An 8,402-nucleotide genomic window follows, 5' to 3' on the forward strand; every position below is an offset into this window, starting at 1 on the left:
AATTGTAATTGTAATTGTAAAGGGTAGAGTTTTTTTCTCAGCCCTTCTAATAAGCAAAAATACAACAGCCAAAGAGTTACTCAACACTTTTTATGTGCTCTAATACAAGCTGCATTAGTTAACGTACCAAGCTACCTAGTAGTAGTATTACTTAGGAATATGTCATTAGCAAACTATTAGTTTGTGGAGTCAGTATTTGTATAGCAATTATCGAAACAAGGTTACACAGTGCTCCACAATGTGCGTGAAAATAAACCATAAAAAATACAGTTACAATAATTAAAAACAAGGTTAGGAGGTAAGAAAGAATTGTGTAAAAAACAGAACGAAAGGAAATAAAACACAAAATTTACAAATCAAGTATTAAAAGGAAAAGCTTTCCTTTAAAAATACATTTACGCAGTGATTTTAAAAAAAAAACAAGTGCTGTGCTAGGAAGCCTAATCTCCTCAGGCAGAGAATTTCAGAACACAGGGGCTCTGATGGCAAAAGCCCGGTCACCTTTGGTCATCAGCCTTGACCTAGGGACAATTAGCGAGGCTAGGCTGCAGGAGGTCAGGTCACGACTTGGAGCACAGAGTCAGAAACTCAGCTATGTTAATAAGAGCCAAACCAGCCTCAAACCAAACCTCTGAGCCTTAAAATTTATAAGAAGAATCTTAAAAATAATCCTGAAGTTAACTGGCAACCGTTGGAGGGAGGCAAGAATTGATATGTGACCTACAACATCCCTCTGTCCTTTGGACCCTCACAGCAGATCAGGAAAAACTTCACATAAAGTGAAGATGAAGTTGTTGTTGGGGAGGTTGAGAAACAGAAAGACTGTTGTTTGGTGGACTCAGTATGGACATTATAAGGCTAAAACTGCAGCGGAGTGTTAGCTGGTGGCTGATGCCTCAGACTGTTTCAGAAGTCAAGAGGAAGTGGTCCAATATTAAGGCTATTTGCACTGATTTATTTAGACAGAAAACCGAGGGTTGTTTCGAGCTGACTGTCAGTTTCAGTGACTGTCTGAAATAAAGGCTCTAAATGAAGGAGACAGTTGCCACAGCTGTTTGACAAACATTATGATTGTCTTGACTCAAATGATTTCTTAAAATTCGTCTTGTTTTCAAAAAACATGCATCACATGCAGATGCTGGAGCAGCAGCAGCATTTGGCTTAAATGCCTGGGGATAGAGGTTGGGTCAGGGCATCAAGCAGTAGTGCCACGTTTGTCAGGTGTGCCACGTTTTGCAGCACAGCACCGGCATACCTTTGTACCTGCGGGTGCTTCTTTGCAACGTAGCACAGAGATCAAGCAGCACCGTACGCAGCAGTCGGAACTGGCTCATAAGCCACTCATCATCATTGGCCAGTAGGTCTTGCTGGTTCCTGAATATCCGCTCCCTCTGGAGTCTCCCATCCACCACATCCTCTAGCAGTCCCAAATAAGCCATCGTGCATCCTGACGCACTGTGATCGCTGCTTTTATACCCACCCATCAACTGATTGATTGCATGTGAAAAGGAATTTCCTGAATTGTAACTGAGGGGCAATTTTGGCCAACAAACACGTGAGATAAAAATTAATAATGACGATTATACACGTTATTTGTTTACACTTTTTCTAACAGTGACACAGCGCTTTACGATGACACACAGCACATTTAACACACAGCGATAAAGATAATTAAAAGCCATAAAACAAACACATTATATAACAAAATATATTGGCTCATAAAGGATAACAGTGACACTCTGCACTCGTATCTGCCCGACTAAGGCATCTCAAACGGCAGCAGCGTACACTTGATTTGTCCAGCTGTTCACATCTTCACAGACTAAAGTTCATCCGTTTATCTAATGATTATATAATCTACCAGAGGGGCTGTTTAAAAACAAAGATATATGCTTGTGTTTAGTTTCCTAATTCATGTTTTCTTTATGTGTGCACATCAGGGACAAGTCAGAGACATGTTTGTTCGTTCATTCATGTTCATCCATTTTTGCAAGTGCACTCTTCATATATAAAACGTGAGAGGTCATATCGTATTCTACACAATGATATCAAATTCATAACACTTCTTCCTTTTCATCTTTCTGCCATTTCTCATGTCTACAGTTTTTGAGCGTACGCCTGGGTCAGAGCTGCCGTGGAGGACCGCACATTTTTCTGTCATGTTTGATTTTTATAAATCCCATATCTGAGCATACTGGTCACAATGTCAGAACATCAAATGCTGAGCTACTGATGCAGCTAAAATCAGTGTTTGTTTTCTAGAGCAGAAAAAACAAGACTTTAATCTTTAGATTGTCTGTTCAAGGGAAATTGTTTTTTCAGTTAGGAAGTTCGGTAACACTGAGTCTGCTAGTCAGTGCAGACACAGCAGGTGGGTAAGTGACACATTTGATCAGTTGAATGATTGAACACTGAACTAATTAAATACATTTTCACCAGGTCCCGTGTATCTTCATTTGTTTCATACTGCTGCCACACTGTGAATCAATATATTGCATCAGAAAGTCCTTTCTACTTCCAGCAATCTGACTCACCAACACATACAATACACACAGACAATTAATGGGGAAAATTGCAAAAACTTACGGTCACAAGGCAGGCAAGGGTCGAACCGTCCAGGGATCAGGCAGAGGCTCAGGTAGACAGGCTTGAGCAGGGTTCAAGATGGTTACAGAGGCAGCAGGCACATGGCAGCTTTACCACACTGTCTGACTGAGCTAGAGAGGCTGATATAAGTAATACACGGCTGATAGAAAAAAAAAAAAAAGGTGCAGGTGGGGAGATGGGTGGGGAAGCTCAGATGAGACATTGTTGTTCATCCAGTTTCATTCTCCCTGGGAGTGGTAGTCCATTGCAACATGCTTATTACATTATTACATAAGTTAAATGTGATTATTCAAGTTAAACAACAAAAATTCAAACAATCTGATTCAAATTCAATTTTTAAAACATTCAGATTCTAGAACGCCAAAATGGAAAACATTAAGTATCTTTTCTTTTTTCACTACTCAGTTCCTCTGACACGTATGAGCTGCCAGACATGTATGGGAAAGTTATCTGGGTGCTGACGTTGAAGGATGCCTTTTATCGTTGGTTTCTAACGCCGCAAGTCACTGCACAAGCAAAAGATTTTGACGACTGAGTGAGACCTGGCTCTGTTGTTCGTTTTTGTTGCACAACAACATTACAAAAGTTTATTTTGTGTATCATCAGTTTTGAAGCAAGAACATGAACAAAATGCATGTATGAAAAATGAAATTCTGTGATAAATGATGCCAGGATTTGAGTGTATTTACTATAAAGGTTTGTATGTGTGTGTGTGTGTGTGTGTGTGTGTGTGTGGGTGGGTGTGCCTGTGTGTTCAAGTTCAGGAGCAGCCAGGTGTGTGCAGGTGTGATTTACAGGAGAATTCATGTAACATGGAGGTTAAACCATGAACATAAATTCACCTGTAAAGCATTTTAGTAAATCAATCTATCATAATTAAAACAATTGGAGACTGAGAACAAACTGATATAAGTCTGACGATATTTTAATAAACTGACATCGTATCTGACAGGATGTGAGTGTTTCTGTGACTTCCTGTACGGACTGAAGGCTGCTGGAAACTGTCCGAAAACTGTCCAACTTGACCGCAGCTTTCTGTCACCGCCCCCTGCTGCAGCCGCCTGCTCTTGTCTACTTTCCAGGCAAGGCGCAGTTCATCTCAAATGAGCCAATCGAAACAGACTAACGAGTGTCCCCAGGTGTGCGTCATAAACCCTCAGCAGACTGAGGGGGTTTCAGGGTACTTTCAGGGTTGTTGTACAGTTTTAAAGTAACCAGTATATTCAGAGTCACATGACTTTTTGGGAGAAAATATTTCTGGATCATACTTATTATACGATATTCCAGTGTCTTTACTGTGGCCGTTCTCACCGCGATTCCCCCCAAAAATACACCAGTTGAAGCAGACAGAATGAAAGCAGTTATCATGTAACTAGACATAAGTAAAGACATAAATGGGAAAGTGATCTGGGTGCTGAATGTATAGAAGACAACTGGCAGGGTGCTATAAACCTGATCAAGTCCACGTTCATTCAGAAACACAATGTTAAAGCTAATTCTTAGTTTACACAACAAATGTGTCAGTTCTGAGGCAAGAACATGAAGACAACTCATGCAGTAACTGTGAAGTCCATCTATGAAATTATGTTACATGATGCAAGGATATGAGTGTGTGTACTATAAAGGTGGATGTGTGTGTGTGTGTGTGTGTGTGTGTGTGTGTGTGTGTGTGTGTGTGTGTGTGTGTGTGTGTGTGTNCATTTTGTGCTTGTTTTCCTCAGTCCACACCTCTTTCGAGATCCTGCCAAGTATGTAACTAGTATTTTGCAAGTTTGATTTCCACAGAAATGAAATCACACACCCTCTCTCACGGCTGTGAAACTTTAATGAAGTTTTAATGAAAGTTCACTCAGGACTCAGGTTTCTGTGTGTACATGTTGCATGTGATCTTCTCATTCTGCACTTCCTCATCAAGCTGCCAAGAACATTGTCATAATTTTTTAGGTCAGTGTTTCACAGAAATTCAATCAACACCTGGGAGGGTACACACACTCTCCCTCGGGGGTTAAGAAACTTGGCACAAGACAGGGAGCTCTAGTGAAAGGTGACCCAGGGCAACCATACTTTCTCATGCTGAGGACTATAATTGAGCCTGTGGCACTTTATATATTTTTTACTATACCATTTGCTGCTAAGCAGTAATTTGTATATATTTATTTATTTTTTTGGGTATACTTTATTACTCTTAGGCACTTTATATTATAGATGTGTTTTCTTGATATTGGTCTATTTAATACCTACTGATACATGTTTTGTACTTTTTTCTCTTCTATGAGATGTTTTTCTATGATTACCAGGGTTCTGCTTGGTGCTCTGGTGGTTGCCTAATGCCATGCAGCTGTGTGATTGGGAATGGAGGTTATTTCTGCATGTCTCACCCTGCTTTTCTGTCTTTTCACACACTGAGGAAGACACTTGTCGAAACCGGTCTGTGTGTGTTAAAAGTTGGTAACAAAGGACACCGAGTGTTGCTGACTATAATTTATTTCTCATACCACCTGTCTGATGAGGCTACGTAACTAACTGCCAGTAGACTGTAAGGTTTCCAGTGTTGATCTCCAGATGTCAACTGTTTGCAACAGGTTATTAAGCAGTATTCAACAAAGTATCTGTAGATTGTGTCAACATCTGATTATCAGCTAATCAGAGTCAACCTGTCTGCTGAAAGTCATCAAGGTGGTGTCAACATATGATCACCCACCACCTCTTCCAACTGATCCCCTTTAGGAGGCCCTAAATGTCCCTGTCCACCAGCCCACCCCTTTTCGACAGTCACGGGCTGGCTTGGTTTGGTCTGGGCCATCAGCCCAACGCGGCAGGGAGTTGCATTTCCATTACAACAGGCTACCTGCTTGAAGTTACACTTCTGTTTTCACAGGAAATGTACAGTTTGCATACAGTCCCTTTCAAAATAAATGCACTACATAGGTACAACACTGTGGATTGACATTTCTTTCCTGATGTGCACACACATGTGGTTTGGTTTAGGAAAAAAGAACAGGGTTTGGCTTTATAATCCTTAAAGGAAGCGAACACCTGCCTCCCAGGTGAAAGTCGGTGTTTGTCAGACCCATCCAGCCACCACCACTCCCACCCACCATACTTGGACTTCTGCCTGCTTAAGTTTCGTTGTTGTCCTGCCATGTTTCCCCTGACGCCGACGTGCACTGCTAAACAATAATGGCGGCTGGCTGCATATCATGCCGATGTGAACGAATGGCTTTTTTCGTCTGTGTCTTACTCTGTAGTTGTCAGAAACCAGCAACTTTGAGATTGGGTAAGATTGGGTTGTTATTAAAGCTGTGGTGTTGGGGGAACAAATGGACTTGACCAACTGTATACCAACAGCAGAACATTCAAAATTATTCCTTTATGCTGGAGCCAAGATCAACCTACAATACAATACAAAAACAAACAAACAAAAAACAACTCTTCGCTATCTTGTTGCTCACATTCAGTCTTTCTTTGCAGTAAAGGAAATGAGCTGTTTGTTGCTTTTGATTTTAATGATCTTTTCCGCCAGTTCACCAACTGGCAAAGTCGGGCTACTTCTAGAAGTGTGTAATTACCCTTCAGCTGCTCTCAGTACCAGTCTGCCTTCAAACACAGGGACCTTGACCTGATAAATATTTAGTTTGCTTCTGCCCGATTACCCTTCAACAACTGACCTCAATGATTTCTTCATCTAAATCATCAACGTGTCTCTTAGACCCCATCCCAACTAGGCTACTTAGAGAAGTCTTACCTTTAGTTAACACTCACATATTAGACATGATCAATATATCTTTATTAACAGGGTATGTACCACAGTCCTTTAAGGTAGCTGTGATTAAACCTCTCCTAAAAAAGCCCAATATCTAATCTTCCCTTCCTTTCAAAGATCCTTGAGAAAGTAGTCGCAGACCAGCTGTGTGATTTTGACAGATTTAATTTAATTGAATTTTGTCCACAATGTAAATTCCTGTTATTGCTGCCATGTTTATCAAAGTATTTCTTGAAACCCAAGCTTTCTTGAAAGCTCAGGTCATCCTGAAGCCTCTCTAAGATGGTGGCAACTGAAAAATAATAATAAAAATTGAAAAGAAAATCACTGATCAGAGTTTTGTTCTCACGCTGCCAGCTCTCTCTTTTGCGCTGATTCACTTTATGTTTGCAGCTCTGACACACACATATCGGATGGGGAGGTTTGTTCAGGGGTGCATCCCCATCAGCTCATCAGTGACAGCTTAGTGCCCCGGATGTTGTTCACTGCAGAAAGTCCAAGTTTGTGTTGTTTTCCAGGAAGTGTGCTGAGCTTTGAAACCAGTTTTTGTAGCAGCCAGACAGTGGAACCACAGAAAGAGAGCAACTGAACAACTTTAATAGGAATGAATGGGGCCCCGCCGTCAATGCTGTATCCAAGTATTTTACTACATCCATGTTTTTGTTTTTTGTTTTTTTACAAACACAGATCAGACACCATAAACAAAATTTTGTGGCACTAGTATAGGACTGGTTTGACAATGGGCCTCATGCAAGAAACAAAATATGAACAAATTTTCTCTTATTTTTGTTTATAATCATGGTTTGTTTTTATTTTGTTGGTACCCACTGATTTCTTGGATTCACCAGTGTTTTCTTCTTTTACAAGTGGTCAACAGCACTCTTACCTGAAAAATGCATAAATATCATATACTTGTATTAATTTATGCTTTAGGGTAATTATAATGACTGGTTTATATATTTGTGGGCTAAAGACAAACTACTATACTTGCTCCACTGATCCCAATTACTGTAATTCAGTTACTGTGTGTCCTTCTGCTGACCAGTGCTGGAATGTAATTAAGTAAATGTACTTATGTACTATATTCAAGTACTTTATTTGAGGTACTTTTACTTTACTTGAGTATTTTAATCTCATCCCACTTTATACTTCTACTACATGACACTTCAAAGAGAAATATTGTACTCTTTACTCCACTACGATTTTATAAATTACCACTACTAGTCCATAGCCATTGGTAGCTTTGTCACCTTCTACCTATGCCAATCCTCAATGCCTATGTGCAGTTTCACATAGATTGACCACGTCAGTGAGTAGAAAAACGTGGGACAGACAGAATGACTGACTGACAGAATGACACACTGACAGTTTCTGTGATTATGTACAGCATACCATACCATGACTTAGTCATACCAAACATTAGAAAACACCAACATTGGTCCACAGGGGGAGCCACAGCGATCAATCTTCCCACAGGTCGGGAGCCATCTGACCCAATTCCAGGCACCGATTTTCGCCTCTACAGACACTAAATGTTGGAGACTGTGTGGGTTTCAGGAAGCCAATCCCTGGCATGTATTCTGGGAGTGTCCTGTGATCAGGCCTGTCTGGACAGAATTTCATAAAACACTAAAAAAGATACTTAACACTGATCTTCCTTTGCAATTTTCCACATTATTTTTAGGATGCACTGATTGAGGAGTGGACAGGGATTATAAATGATATTTATGTTATGGAAAGGATTACCTTTTCTCTTTGTCCTCAGAAAAATGTGGTCATTAAATCCTGGGCCAAGTGGACAAAATATTTTATCTCTTTATCTTACTATATAATGATGAAAACGCTGTGTGTGTGTCTGTTCCACGTTTTTCTCCTCACTGACTTGGTCAAGCCATGTGAAATTTGGCACAGTGGTAGAGGGTCATGGGAGGATGCCAATGAAACAATATTACATCAATTGGCCAAAGGGGGGCGCTATAGCAACCCATTGAAATGTCAAACTTTGAATGGGCATATCTCATGCCCCGTATGT

The 8,402-nt window shown here is 40.4% G+C and overlaps 1 protein-coding gene across 1 annotated transcript in view; it reads left to right on the top strand.

Moving 5' to 3' along the window:
* Positions 1-8,402, top strand: part of LOC126393851 (protein FAM163B) — a 180,925-nt gene that overhangs the window by 65,000 nt on the left and 107,523 nt on the right. The gene's annotated exons all lie outside the window — the stretch shown is intronic.

This window comes from Epinephelus moara, chromosome 8 (genome assembly GCF_006386435.1).
Source record: "Epinephelus moara isolate mb chromosome 8, YSFRI_EMoa_1.0, whole genome shotgun sequence".
Lineage (NCBI taxonomy): Eukaryota > Metazoa > Chordata > Actinopteri > Perciformes > Serranidae > Epinephelus > Epinephelus moara.